The sequence below is a fragment of the Stegodyphus dumicola genome, chromosome 3, assembly GCF_044657685.1.
Source record: "Stegodyphus dumicola isolate Sdum_Otavi_A_Nest chromosome 3, ASM4465768v1".
NCBI lineage: Eukaryota > Metazoa > Arthropoda > Arachnida > Araneae > Eresidae > Stegodyphus > Stegodyphus dumicola.
The window spans coordinates 107,707,871-107,722,184 of NC_140770.1; the positions used below are offsets into that span (position 1 = coordinate 107,707,871).

General features: G+C 31.8%; 1 protein-coding gene across 2 annotated transcripts in view; it reads right to left on the bottom strand.

Annotated features, from left to right (window-relative positions):
• The window catches only part of LOC118190855 (carboxypeptidase D-like), a 164,044-nt gene that overhangs the window by 94,257 nt on the left and 55,473 nt on the right, over positions 1-14,314 (bottom strand). The gene's annotated exons all lie outside the window — the stretch shown is intronic.

The following is a 14,314-nucleotide window of genomic DNA, read 5'->3' on the forward strand; positions in this document are numbered from 1 at the left end:
TGATTTTTTGAGACGATTCAGATACATTCTGATTCAATTATGGCCTTTTTGCTTCTGATATACTTTCCAATGCTTTAAACAGAAAGCAAATCCGATGTTTTAACTGTAACACACTCTTAAAAAACACGCACACACGATGTTTTGGCCCCCTCAGTGATTGCGGTGATTTGTAGCCAGAGGCCGCACCGCACAAAGAGTTAGTTGCGTTACATAACGTAAAGGGAGCGGACGCGCCAAAATGTCGGACGTATTACCACTAATTGAGGTAATTGCATCGTATCTGTCAGGTGGCAGAAAACTAGTATGATGTATCAATTTACATGCCAGGTGGCAGAATATGTGTCTCATGTACATGCCAGGAGGCATAACGCTTGTAAACATGCCAGGTGGCATACGGCTTGTAAATAAAGTGTAAATAAATGTACAGTAAAATATCTTGGTGCAATAGATCAAGGAACACGCATCAACAACCTTCTGATCACTTGGATATGTACACACAGATTATGTATTTCACATATAAAGATGAAACATGGATATGTACACACAGATTATGTATTTCACATATAAAGATGAAACATTTTTTTTAAAATTATTAATGAAATACCCTGTGGATTAGCTGCTCAGATTAACTCATTTATAAATAATATTTTCATCAGTCGTCTGATTGCATATTTATAAAGAATCCTTCATTTACTTACATATGTATTCAAAAGAAAATCCTCTGATAATATATAATTTCTAAATAATTCTTTTACATATCATCCAACGGAAATATTAATTTTTATATAAAACAAATGATGCTGATTGTCTGTACCCTTAAATGTTCTTTTACCCAAACGCAAGAATATTGATATTATCCCGTTAAATTTCTCATTATTAGCATCGAAAGCAAAGCAGGCGTTGACATGACATAGAAATTCTGAGATTCCAAAGGTCGACGGCACCCTTACGTGGTCCCCATCTTTTCCACACCCTTGTCAAAACAAAACCATTCTAGCTGGGGAAATTCCGCGCTATCTAGGAAAGTGGGTCATTACTCTTCGTTCGAAGGTCGGAAGCTACATACAATCAATCTGACGAAAAAGAAACTTATTTTCGTATTGTGTTTACCACCTCGTTTCGTATAGGTTTTCCTACTTCCTGAAGTTTTCATTTCGTTTCGCTCACGCAACGGCGAGGAGGCATATTAATTATCTATAAATTATCATTCTTTAAAAAATATTTTATAATAAAATATAGAAAGACCGGAGCAGCGCTGAGATAACTACAGCAAAAGCGAATTTGAAGAATATTTTCTCAAAGAAAAAGATTTATCAGAAGATGAACGACAGATACCTTGAAGCTAAAAATAATAATTTGTGGATATAACAGTAAATTCCTAACGGCAAACATCTCTTCTCCTTATGCTTGTAACCTTCCTCCTAGATTGATAGTATAATTTACAATGCACGATGTCACACAAGCCGAAAATATTTTATGTATGACAGGCTTTCGAACTTTCTTGCAAGTAGAAAATATGATATGGAGTTTTCGTGGAAGTATTTATTTCTATAATAATTCTTTTCTAATTAAGCGGTGCTGCCATAATAATAACTAAAGGAAGAGAAGCTCGCCAGCTACAAAATAACATAAAGCTGGCAAGCTTTGTTCGAACTTTGTGTGATAACAACAGCAGTTACAAACAGCCTTGGCAAAAATCTAAGTAAATTTAGCTACAAAGAAACAACAAACTTTCATTGGTGACTAAATAAACGTAACTCAAAACGTAAAATCAAATAAACTTAAAAATCCTAAGCAACTTAGTTGTAGAATATAACGCAGCTGAAGCTTGCAGTCTGTACAGAACGTAATTCTCTTTCTATTCCAATTTATACTATCTGCTTTTGTAGTTTCTTTTGCTTTCTTTTCTTAAAATTCTACATAAGTTTGTTTTCAAGTCTGATTAGTCTGAATTTAAAAAAAATAGTATAGAGCAAAGCAGTTTCTATAAATTATTATTATTGTATTAATTTCCTGTAAAAACCTTTGCTATTATGAACATCATTGTTGTTCTTGTGTCTAAACTTTCCATCAGGAATCAGAGTTACTGTCCGACCAGTTGCAGTGTCAAATACAAAACCGAGCAAAAGATATTTCGATGAACATATTTCATTCATAAACCAGCGACTATTCATATTTCACAACTGTTGGATCGAAATCAACACAACTTTCTTAATTTTTTAGTCTGTTTTTCATAATATACTGCAGATTATATATATAATATATATATATATATATATATTTGGTACTGCCGATTGCAATAAAAAAAGGAGTTACACAACTAGATGTTGTAGCAGTCTCACATGCAAAATTTCAAAGTTCTATGGCTAATTGTTTTTGAGTTATGTGAGATACATACATACGGACGTACGTAAGTACAGACAGCACAAAAAATTCTCTTTTGAATCCATTTAAAAATCCGTTATGGATAACAGAGTTTTTTATTCTGCCCGTATGAACAGACGTCATAGAAAAAAAAATTTGACGAAACCCATTCGGTAACAGTCAAAATGGATATTTCTGTTGAAAAATTATATCCGAAATTTTTCGTGATTCCGATACTTCCGTTAGTTCGTACAAGGAAATAAAAAGATAAAAAATGAGAAAAATGAATATTCGAAATTCTATTTTAAGATATGATAGTAGAGTTTGTTCTAGGAACAAATACTATTATCACATCTTTCACTTAATTCTTCTTAATCAGGGAGAAAGTGACGTATGACTAAAATTATGCATCGTCTAAATGAAATATTTTACTATTAACACGAATCAGAATAGATATGAAAGTCGTATAGATGTAAAAGATGTATACCTGAGAAATGTATATATGGTTTTTCACAGTTTTTAGCTATAAAAACCTAATGCTTTCTTTGTACTTAGAGCAAACTAATGTTTTCAGTGATAACACAGGAATAGCTAGTTTTCAACAATTCCACTTTTATCTATCCTTTATAAACTCTTCAGGGCTTTGAACTTCAGATATGATCACTGACTCTTCTAACTGCTTCAATTTCTTCTCAAATTTACGGAGCAGACAGATTGGTATACGTGTAGGTGGGAGAACAATTTTCTAAACATTTCAGCAGTATGTTAAGTTTAAAAATGAGCGGAAAGTGCAAATAGCAGTCGCACTTAAAATTAGTGTTTATCAAGCAAGAGAGAAATGAAGCGTCTCTCACCAACAAACTTGTCTGGTCAGCAGATTTTATTTTATTTTATTTTATTTATTTATTTTTTAAATCTCTAGATGCTTCATCCACCAATCCAATTTCAAACTCCGTACGAGTCTGAAATATCCCTTAACTTCGCTTTCCCTCCTTGTTTCCCCTTGTACAATTTTTAAATACTACCAGTGAAAGACAATGCTGATGAAACTAAAAGAAAGGCTCTTCAGGAGAGAAGTGACATTTGACCGAAGTTATGCATCGTATAAATGTAATATTTTACTATTCACAAGAATCAGAATAGATATAAAACGCACATAATGTAAAAGAGGTATACTTAAGAAACGTATAAATGGTGTTTCACTGTCATTTAATGAACAAAGAATTCAGTTTTAAATCCAGATCTCTTATTGCGTGTTGGACATGGCTTATTAAAAACTACACCTCAATGTCAAGTTCGGTGTTTCTCTTAACATAGATTTCTTTTTTACTCTAATATAACAAATATTAACTGAAAAACTGAAAATTTTCTGTATAAAATAAATTTCTGAAATAGATATATGACTATAAAATGTCTCTTGTTCAGAGAAAAAAATAAGTGGAATAAGAATACCATACTCCATCTTAAGATTACAAAACACATCTAGAAAAACGTAAGAGTCTGCTTGAAGATCATTACTTTCCCAGAACATTCTTTACCGTTTTATCGAATAAGAAGTTATTATAGCGTCATTGTTCTTAGAACAAATACTTCTTACTCAAAGAAATACGATCCATAGTTTCTTCAAAATAAACTTCTTTTCAACTTTTCTAAAGAGGGAATATCATCTAGTGATGTAAGTTTTATCTTTCGGAAATCGATGAATGGTACAAGAACTAATAGATCAATCATTTATATACCAAAGCGACTTGAAAACACATTTAACATCGGAAAAAAGTCCATTCTGTTTCATACTGAGCAAATACATTAGAAATGCGAGGGCTTCTAAATGATCACCTACCTCCCACTTCTGTTTTGTTTCATCCAACAAGAAATAGTATGTTTAATACTTCTGTTAAACAAAGAGATTAAAGATCAAAAGTGATCTATTTCCCTCTGGGGATAATGTAGGAGGAAAGAATCTGTGTTGGCAGACACCCATTTCATCTTTCACTTTTTCAGCAGATATAAATACACGTTTTAGCTTGCGAAATGCGTTGGTGATTTGCGAAGCGTGAACTGGATATTATATTTTTAAATTAACAATTCTCTAATTCCTTTTTTGTCATAGGTCACTGATCTATGAAAAATCTATTTTTTACACATGTAAATTATCTCAACCCATTTTTGTCATATACCTTTTAGTGATGAGATGTTGTTTCTCGAAAGGAAAATAAAATTCGCTAGACTAAAACTTCTGGTCTGGTTCAGAAGCCTATCTATCTATTAACAAAGCAATTATGATCTCGAATGTTTATAATATGAGTACAAAACATTGTGGTATTAAAAAATTACGGTAATCTTCCTTCATAACCAAAATGTAAGCGCATATTTGCAGTCTGCCGTCTTGGACAGCTTAGTAATTAGTGGAGGCTGACTGCTAGCCCGAAACCATCGGTGTGGTTTCGATCACAGCCAAATGGAGGTTTGTAGTTCCACTTCCGCCCACGGTTAGCTAATCATATGTCTCTTTTCCTTTCCGCGGGTGTAATATCGAAATATTTGCTCAGGTGCATCCTGGACAATGTTCTTAGTGATGAGACGGAAGTTTAGGCCCTCCGAGGTTGTGGCGTAGTGGAAGAAGTTAGAGACTACAGAGAGGATATTTAAATGTTGTGAGGCTGAAATCTTTTATGGCAATAGGGTCAACAGCCCTCTTTCTGAAGTGTACCACTGTACTAGTGATGAGATGGTAAAAAACCGATGGGCCCTGCCCTTTCAGAAGAATTCCTTCGAGCAAGTGTTTGATCATTAGAAATATAAAAACTTTTTTTATTGATTGATTTATTTATAATCTTGAAATATAACCCTGAATAATTAAGACACAATAACAAGCCGAATAAGTACTAATTCACAAGATATCTTGTTCCTATCTTGTTCATTTGCGGTTTTGCAGCTGAGGATGGTGGTTCGGTAAAATCATCGAAACTAAATTTGTGAAAATTTTGAAAATTAACGCTGATTTTTGTTGTTTGACTTGTGAATTAATAACCCTGAATCTTTGAAGCAGCTGAAAATAGTCTTTTCATATGATGGTTCCATAATAATATTTCATTTAAATACTGTACAATTAAAATAGAAATTATTTGATTTTTTTTTTTTTTTTTTTTTTTTTTTTTTTTTTTTTTTGTTTTGTTGTTGTTGTTGTTGTTGCTTTACATTCTTTTATTTTATTTGAAAGGGATAAATATATATATAAGCTAATAGGCTGCTGATTAAATTTGCTGGTCACCATTGCAAGTAAACTGCATATCAAAAGATTATTCGTGATTCTAAATAACATACAGCTATATTACTTGTACTGTAAGAAATGCATTTGTCAAGTCACGGATTTGCTGGAAAGTAGTATATTATTATTTAGGAATTATAATGTGTACGAGTAAACGCACAAGTGATATCGATTAATTTATAATATAGAACATTATTATATTCAAATATAGAACATTATTATTTATCAGAAGTAGTACAAGAGAAAGTAACAGAAAGTACTCGAATTTCCTTGTGATTATATAAAATCCTAATTTTTTTAAATGGACACATTTTTCCTACTTTAATTATATGGTAGCAGAGTAGATATAGGAAGATTATCTAATAACCTAGCTAGTAGAAGCCTTAGCGTGGACGATGTATGCTACTTTCAAGTTATTGCGAGAAAGGACAAAATGAGGTTCAAAAACGGTATTTGTAAAATTGTTTTTTTGTATAAATACGATCTCGGACGCTATACAGTAGAAAGCATCGTGAATATGTGACTATACGCTTACTTTATAGTCAGAGACAGTTTAAAGACAAATTAACATTAGAACGACTTCAAAAATTGAAAGATAAAGCTCTACTGGAAGCCACTGAGAACTACAAAATTAAATCCCCACAAGAAACGGTGAACTTTGGAGTTCATAAAATATTAGTAGAAAGTAGATAGGCGGAGTCATGCTTTAGGATTTGTGGCAATGCTGGATGACAAAAATTATCAAAAAAAAAGACGAGGAAAACTGAGTGAGTATTTTTGTTCCAAAGCTTTCCCTGCAGAATGCATCCAGAATTTTTACTCAAATCGTAAATGACGATTAGAAACAGGTTCACTACAAAAATGTCAGATGATACAAGACAAATTTTATAGTCTAAAATAACGACTGAAGACTAATTTTGTAGTCCCGTAAAATCTTCAGGATTTATTGCAAAACAAGGCAAATTGCAAAACATCCTCAAATGTTTCTGCTACGTATCTAGCAGGATCAATCACCGAACAAAATAACAAACGGGAAGATGTACTTCCAGCAGCTTAAGAAGAGCAGTCTTGGCAGAAGAGCTTCCATTGCTAGTAAATCATCGGAGAGTGGTATTCCAGCTTGACAACACACATCTATCTATCTATCTATCAGTGGGAGATACAAAAGTCTGGACGGGGGGGGGGGGCTCGCACTACAATCCTAACTATACACCTCCAAAATCTTACTAGTTCTCTCTTTTTTTCAATTACTACATATTTCCTTCAGGAATGGGAGTAGAAGAACATAGATCTTCTCAGTGGAAGATAAGACTTCGAGAAGAAGGGAGGAATTCAAAGAGAAATCAGTCAGAAGTATTCAATCAGATTCAATCAAAAAGAATTCAATCAGAAGTGAGGAATTCAAAAAGAAAGGGTGGAAAAGTTACCCGACAGATGGACATAAGATTATAGACAATAACGGAGAATATACTGTAGATCTAGAGTTAATAACTGTGGCTTACAACATAACAAAATTCTTTGACTGAAAAACCTCAGGATCGTTTGGAGTCAATATGTTCAATAAATGCATAAAGTAGTAATCAAAACAAAATCACTCAGATCTTAGGATATTTTTATACAAAGGCCTCTTGCAATTCTAAAGAGAGAATCATAATCGGGTTACATTAATATCCTGCGGCATGCGAACTATTTCCGCATTTTTTTGGTCAATTTGTACCAGTATATAAAAATAACAAAATTTTGGGGAAATCGAAAAAACTCAAATATTCTAAAAGATTAGTACAGTATTTTACCTAAACGCTCTTTCGTGAAGAATCCTCGGTTTAAAAATGTTTTACCACATGCCTGATGAGTATGTAGAGTGAAAAAAACTCAGAAATAAAATAAAAATAGTAAAAAACCTAGTTTGCGACCCGTATTAAAAGAAGCACCATCACATCTTTACCTCTGCAGTTATCTGGCACGTTTGGTCACGAGGACACGTTCTAGTTACGTCATCTTTTTTTTTTTTTTTTTTTGTTCTAAAAAAGTTTATCAGCAAATCGCGTTTGACCTCTGATATTACGAATCACGTTTTAAAAAATTATGATTGGGGGAGGAGAGAGAAGCGATAAACTAGATATTAAAAGAAAAGCCAGAATATATGTACATTTTTTTATTTAATCTTTAAAAGTGAGGAACAGTTTCTGAGTTTCTCGATGCATGTTGGGAGAGAATATAACGACGCATTTTGCACTTTAAGTGTACATCAGAAATCTATAATAAGCATATATGAGTCATGCAATTACGGAAGAAATTATTAGTTCTATTAGGAAACCATATAAATGCAAAAGCATTTGCGTTTTTTTACAAAACTCAGCGGCAATAAAATATGTTGAGTATTTAAATAACGGCTAGTAACAAAGACCGTAAATTCATTTACAAGCAAGGATATAATATAATCCAATTTATACGATCTAACTGAGGAGAATTACTTTGGATGAATTTATTTTTCAGATAACTTGTATGGTATAAAGTGCAAAAATCTTCAAAGAAAAGTCGAAAATAAATGCAATGAATGCTAACATAAATAAACCTAAATTTAGACTTTAGAGTCATTGTTTTTTTTTGGGGGAGGGGAGCAGGACACATGAAAATCACCATCTAGTGCCTTCGCCGGGACTCGCACCCTGGACCTTTCGAATTAGCGTCGAGTATGCTTCCAACTACACAGCACAGGCATGTGGAAAGGAGGGAGAAAATATTTAAGGCTACAGAGTTTAAACGGATAAACGTTAAAAGTTTGACTTCTAAAAACATGAAATAATAAACAACACTTTACTCAATCAATAACCGTAAGTTTTCAGCTTCAGATGTCCTCTCTTAATGTTAAAAACATAGTAACAGAAACAATTCCAATTTTCTGGACACGTACTGTACTTTCGAACACAAGCTGTCCCATTCCATTGCTTTCTCATTTTGTACAGCCAACAATAGTTATACGGCATTATAAACGTCTTTACTGAGTTAATATTGTAGTATTATTTATACAATGTTTCAAATTCTTAATTATTACTTAACTGCAAACAATGTATAGGATGGTCAGGAAATATTGTTACATTCCCTGTTTTATACATGGATATATATTTAATGTCTCTATCATTTCAGATGACTGACACTGGCTGATAACTCATATTTAAACATACAGTTTTATAAAGCATAAGCTTTTTCCGTCTTGTCAGTATTTTTCAACTCTATAATTGTCTGGTATCTTGATCACAATGCCATAGGTTCACAAGCCATTTTCACGGTACGAGAGATTGTGTTCCTGGCAAGCTATTCGAATGATGCTAGCAAGTAGTCATCCACATATCTAGGAATATGTCATTTACAAATTATCTGACAATGATGGCATAATGAACGGAAGCTCTATCCTTCTGGAACCAACAGTTGACTAGAAGATTCAGGTTTTGGAACTTTGATACAAATCATTTATGCAGTTTCAAGATGCTGATTAAAGACCGTCAAAAAAAGCTATCAATTAATGTCTGTTATAGTAAAAAGTGCACACTTGTACAAAACACATCGAGGGGAGGTAATGAGGCTTTCAAATCATCCTATACTGTTACAGTTTGAAACTTAAAATCTTATGCCGTGTAGTATGGTGATAACTGACAATTTATCAAGCTACACGGGTTATTAAAGTAATGAATTCAGTGGCAATAAAATATGTTGAGTATTTAAATAATGACTAGTAACAAAGACCAGCAAGTAAATTCATTTACAAGCAAGGATATAATATAATCCAATTTATACGATCTAATTGAGAGTAACGTGATCTTAAAAAACTAGAAAATTAAGCTATAGAATATTCCTATTGTTAAAATATTCATAATTAACTGTATAAAATATTCATAATTAATTCATAATTCATAATTGACCGAGTGTCGGTGAAAAGAAGAAAACTTATATTCAGTTATACAGGACGACGTAAAATTTTCAGAAATCTTTCACAAACATTACACGCTAAAGAATTTAAGAATGTGTTCATGCTTGAAATTTGAGCAAAAAAAATGTATAGTCCAGTTAGTTTTTATAACATAAAAACACTGTGATCTAATCTTTCAACTTTCAGGTTAAAAAGCAAAAGATTTTCTTTTGTCATAATAATATTTCTATTAATTCTGTTACATAACAGAAACTTAGAGCAATGGTACTCTAGATCTGCATGTCTTTTTCATTTTCTTTCTAAGCCTATTGCGTCCAGCTAATTACAGTAAGCTGTTATATATATATATATATATATATATTATATTATATATATATATATATATTATATATATATATATAACGATTACTCTCAGAATCTTAATGCGTTTCATTTTAAAACTTTCGCCATATCATGGTTATGAGTATAAATCATCAAAGAAGATTAGAAAAACGTAACTTAATTTTATTAATAAGAATTTAAATTTTTAAAAAATAACATAAAATTATAGCTGCTTGCCTACTTTTCTGCTCATATAATTAGTAAATATTTAGCTAATTACAATATTTTTTAATTTTAACTAACCTTTTCAAAAATCTGTATAGCGCAGAATTAAAAGCCTGCTCAGTTCTCTGAAATCATAGCTAATTTAACGATTTCTGCGATGTAATAAATCTGACATTCTAAAAGAAAAAAATGTAATAAACTCAGCAATGAAGCAACAAGGCAATTAATGATCCTTATATGTAAACTGCCAGATTGAGATATTGCATCTGCTATGTGATTAACGATGCTTATCTTGGATTCAAATATTTTTTGTGTTTAGTGGTAATTTCTGGGGCTGTTTCGGAATTAAAGGGTACGGAATATTTTTGGAATTAAAGAGTACTTCTTACGGTTATCAAAACCCAGCATTATTCATTTACTGACTAATGTTCTCTTATCTTCTTTTTTGAAAATGAAAGTTTATCCATAAAACTATGTCAACAATACACTTGATTTAATTTCGCAGTTTCATTATTCGTGTCACAGTCATTCAAACTGTGCACATAAAATGAAAAGTGCTAGCATACAAAAACAAAGCATGCTGAATTGGAGTAGGATAAGGATTTTCGATGATGTAATCTGGCACAGATTTTTTTTACTTTTCGACATATTATGGTACATTATGAGGGTGATTTTGTTATGCAATTTTAGGTAAAAACGTGTCACTTAAATAAACCTACTTCTCAGTTGTGATTTCATGCTCAAAAATTGTTGACTCGTATTTCCGTCACATTTTACGTTACGATAAGAAGAGAATTATTACTTTCAATCCAACTGAGAAATACCAATATTTTTCTCGGCAGCACGCTGAACATATTTTTCATTAATTCGAATTATAGTATGATAGACCATGGCAAATAAAACTTTTTCATTTTGATTACAAAAATGGTAATGAATTTTCTCAATTATTAATTACCACCTCCCTAAAAGAACACTTGGATGTTTAACTTGTTCCCGAATTTATATTCTAATATTGGTTAAGCCTTTTAAACATTTTTCAATTCACTTCTTATATTAATTTTAATTAAAACAGATTCAGCCTTTTAAAAAAAAAAGTTATCCTTTCTATGAGAATTAATTTTAATTAAAGTTAAGCTCAACGTAATATTTCAAACTAAATACGGCCTGGAAATATATCTAAGTAATTTTTTTAAATTAAAACTAGCCTAAAATAGTTATCATGAAAACGAAAAAATACGTAATGATCCAAATAATGAATCCAGCTAGCATAATTTCATACAAGTACTTAATACTTCTAACTACACATCCGATGATTTAAATGCATTTTTTATTTACACCAATCAGGTTAAAAATATGGAAAATATTCTTAAGAGCCTTTAAATTGCCTTTACATCGCTTGGTTTGTTAATCAGTAACAGAGAGATTAAATTTGAAAGTTAAATATATTACGCTGTACTGAATGGCAACGCGCCGACGCGTGGAAAATAGTTGCAAAACATTGAGTTTAAATAGCCGAGTTTGTTCATGAAAACTTAATGAATGACAACAAAAGAATGTTACCATTCCTCGCTTTTAAATCGTAGATTTCGCTAATAAAAACTAACATTCAAGACACATGAAAAAAGTTTTTTTCAAAAACCCCGTAAAGATGCTGTGGCAAACTTCAGACTGTAAACAAGCCACGATTGCATGGCACATCATCTCAATAAAATTGGCATCCTTCCATCTAGTAGTATATGCCAAATTTGTAATTCGGGCATCATGAATGCAGAGCATTCTTCTTATATACCCAGAACTAGATAAGGAGTCTCAGAAACGTGGTGAGATAAGTAAACTATACTGGAGCTTTAATGGAGTTCTAGTAAAGACTACATCTCTTACGTTTCTTTTCTTGTTTAAATTTTTAACTTTTTGCTTTTGTTCTCATGTTCATTTATTCTGATTCTACTTTAAACGTTTGTTCTTTTTTTATTATACATTGTTCTTGTGCGCTACTTGAGCTATTTTATATGTCTGGGTTGATCTTTCCAATAAAGCCATATGTAACGACAACATTGTGGGGTAAAAAATAAAAAATCGAATTTTAAAATTCGGACTTCGAGGTGTACATATTCCGGTGAAGGACTATATGTGTTCAAAAGTAGGTGGCTCAAGGTGTCACCCTTTTTTCCTCAATGCGAAGAGCATTCAAACATATATACATACAGATTCTTCATTATTTAACAGTGAAGATTAAAACTAAACTAATTTGAACTTTTCGTTCTGTTAAAATTGAATTTTATGAGCGTCTCTTGCATTCATTAACTAGCATTTTTGAATTTTGGAAATAAAAATTTTCTACGACACAACGCTTCTGCATCAACAGATTTTTTTTAAGTAATCTATTCGTGTCAGCCTACTTTAGTTAAGGTGGGATTTGAATTGGTTTATTTCATGCACCTTCATAAGGTGTTCTCTTCTATCGTAAAATAGATTGGTTGCTTTTATTTGATAAAACAAGAAAATAAATATATGAAATGTAAATGATAGAATGCAAAGGATAAAAACATTTTTCATTTCTATTAAAAAGAAAAAAAAGTTTTCCGCCACCTTTTGGAACTAAAATGATCAACATCAGGATATCGCTGATTATAAGAAAACTTTTACCGAAAGGTTCACGACTACTTAAAGAACGTAAATCTTAACTCCAGCTTCAATAGCTGTATGAAAAAGATTTAAATATACGGCTTTTAAAAATAGAATTTTGACGGTTTTTTTCCTCTATTAGTTCCGCAAAAAAACCTCAACGCTTTTATCTTCAGCAGATTACGCGTAATTTATAAAATTTTAAATGTACATTTAAAACAAATGAAATGTGTTTATGAGAATGAATGAATGCACTTCAGTAAGAAAATGACTATTTTATGAAAATACATCATATGGAGCTGTATTCTAAATTAGTACATACAAAGTCGAAAACGACATATAAACAGCATATCCAGATTAAATTGTTTTGCAGATGATATATTCCTAAAATTCTAGAAAACATTCCATAAAACACTACAGAACAAAAGAACAATTGAAAGAAGTACTAGAACGTCGCTAAGTTTAAAAATATAATCGGAGCTAATTAAAACCTAACTTTATAAATGGTATCGGGCTAAAATTAAATGTGCTACTGTTACAATTAAGATAATGTACTAGTAGTCGGTCACTTAAGGGCATTCAATTAGTTCTGGCTCATTTTCACGTTACACATGAGGAAACTACGAAAACTCCCATGCAGCCAGCCCGATAATTTCTTCTCTCCGTAGTCCTCACCAGAATGCAAATTAGTAGTAGAGTATTTAAGTCGAAGATTTGAAAGTTTTAGATAGAGCTTCTGGCAGCCTCGCTTGCATTTCAAACATCCTATCGCCAGCTCTGTCAAAGTATACTCCGGCTCTGAGGCATTTTGTTAGTCGACGATTAGCCGCAGGACAAGCGCTAATAAGTACTTAAGCCAGTTTATGCAGAGCATTTGCGTAGTCTCCAACTATGTTACCTGAAATTAACTTTATCTTATACTCGCAAGTGGCGGAGTTACATTCTGTACTACAACTGGTGCCTTCTATTAATTTATAAAGTTCAATAAAAAGCCTTTATCATTATTTTAACCTTCGCAAGCCTTTATCATCGTTACTTAGAATAGAGTGATAACTTGCTTGTCAATATGGAAGGGTGTGAAGGACATTGCTTTAAGCCTCTATACAAGCATTACCCTACAATTTTACCTCTCAACAGCTGGTTGAGCATCCAGCTTTAGGGAATTCTAGTATAATTTTTAATCATTGCCAGAATCCTTATTTTTTATTTATAACTAACTATTACAATAATTCACAAACAATGTTTTCAAATTGATACAAACAACTATTTTTTTTTTTTACTTTCATAATGTATGGTTGAATACTGGTTGAAATAATATATGATATTTGAAAAGTTAAGCCATATTTTTCCACATATATCGTCATTAAAATAACTGCTAAAATGTAGGCAAAGTAATAAAAACGCTAAACTGACAACGAAATAAAATATTTAATGAAAAACTTTCAGAACAGAATGAGTTGCAATCTTACTTTATCGATTATTTTTCTTTTAAGGCCAATCTTTCAGAGAATTCATTAGTTGCTCACTTTTTATTACAAACTGTGCTTGCAATACCACTGGAACAATTTTCGAAATGCTATAAG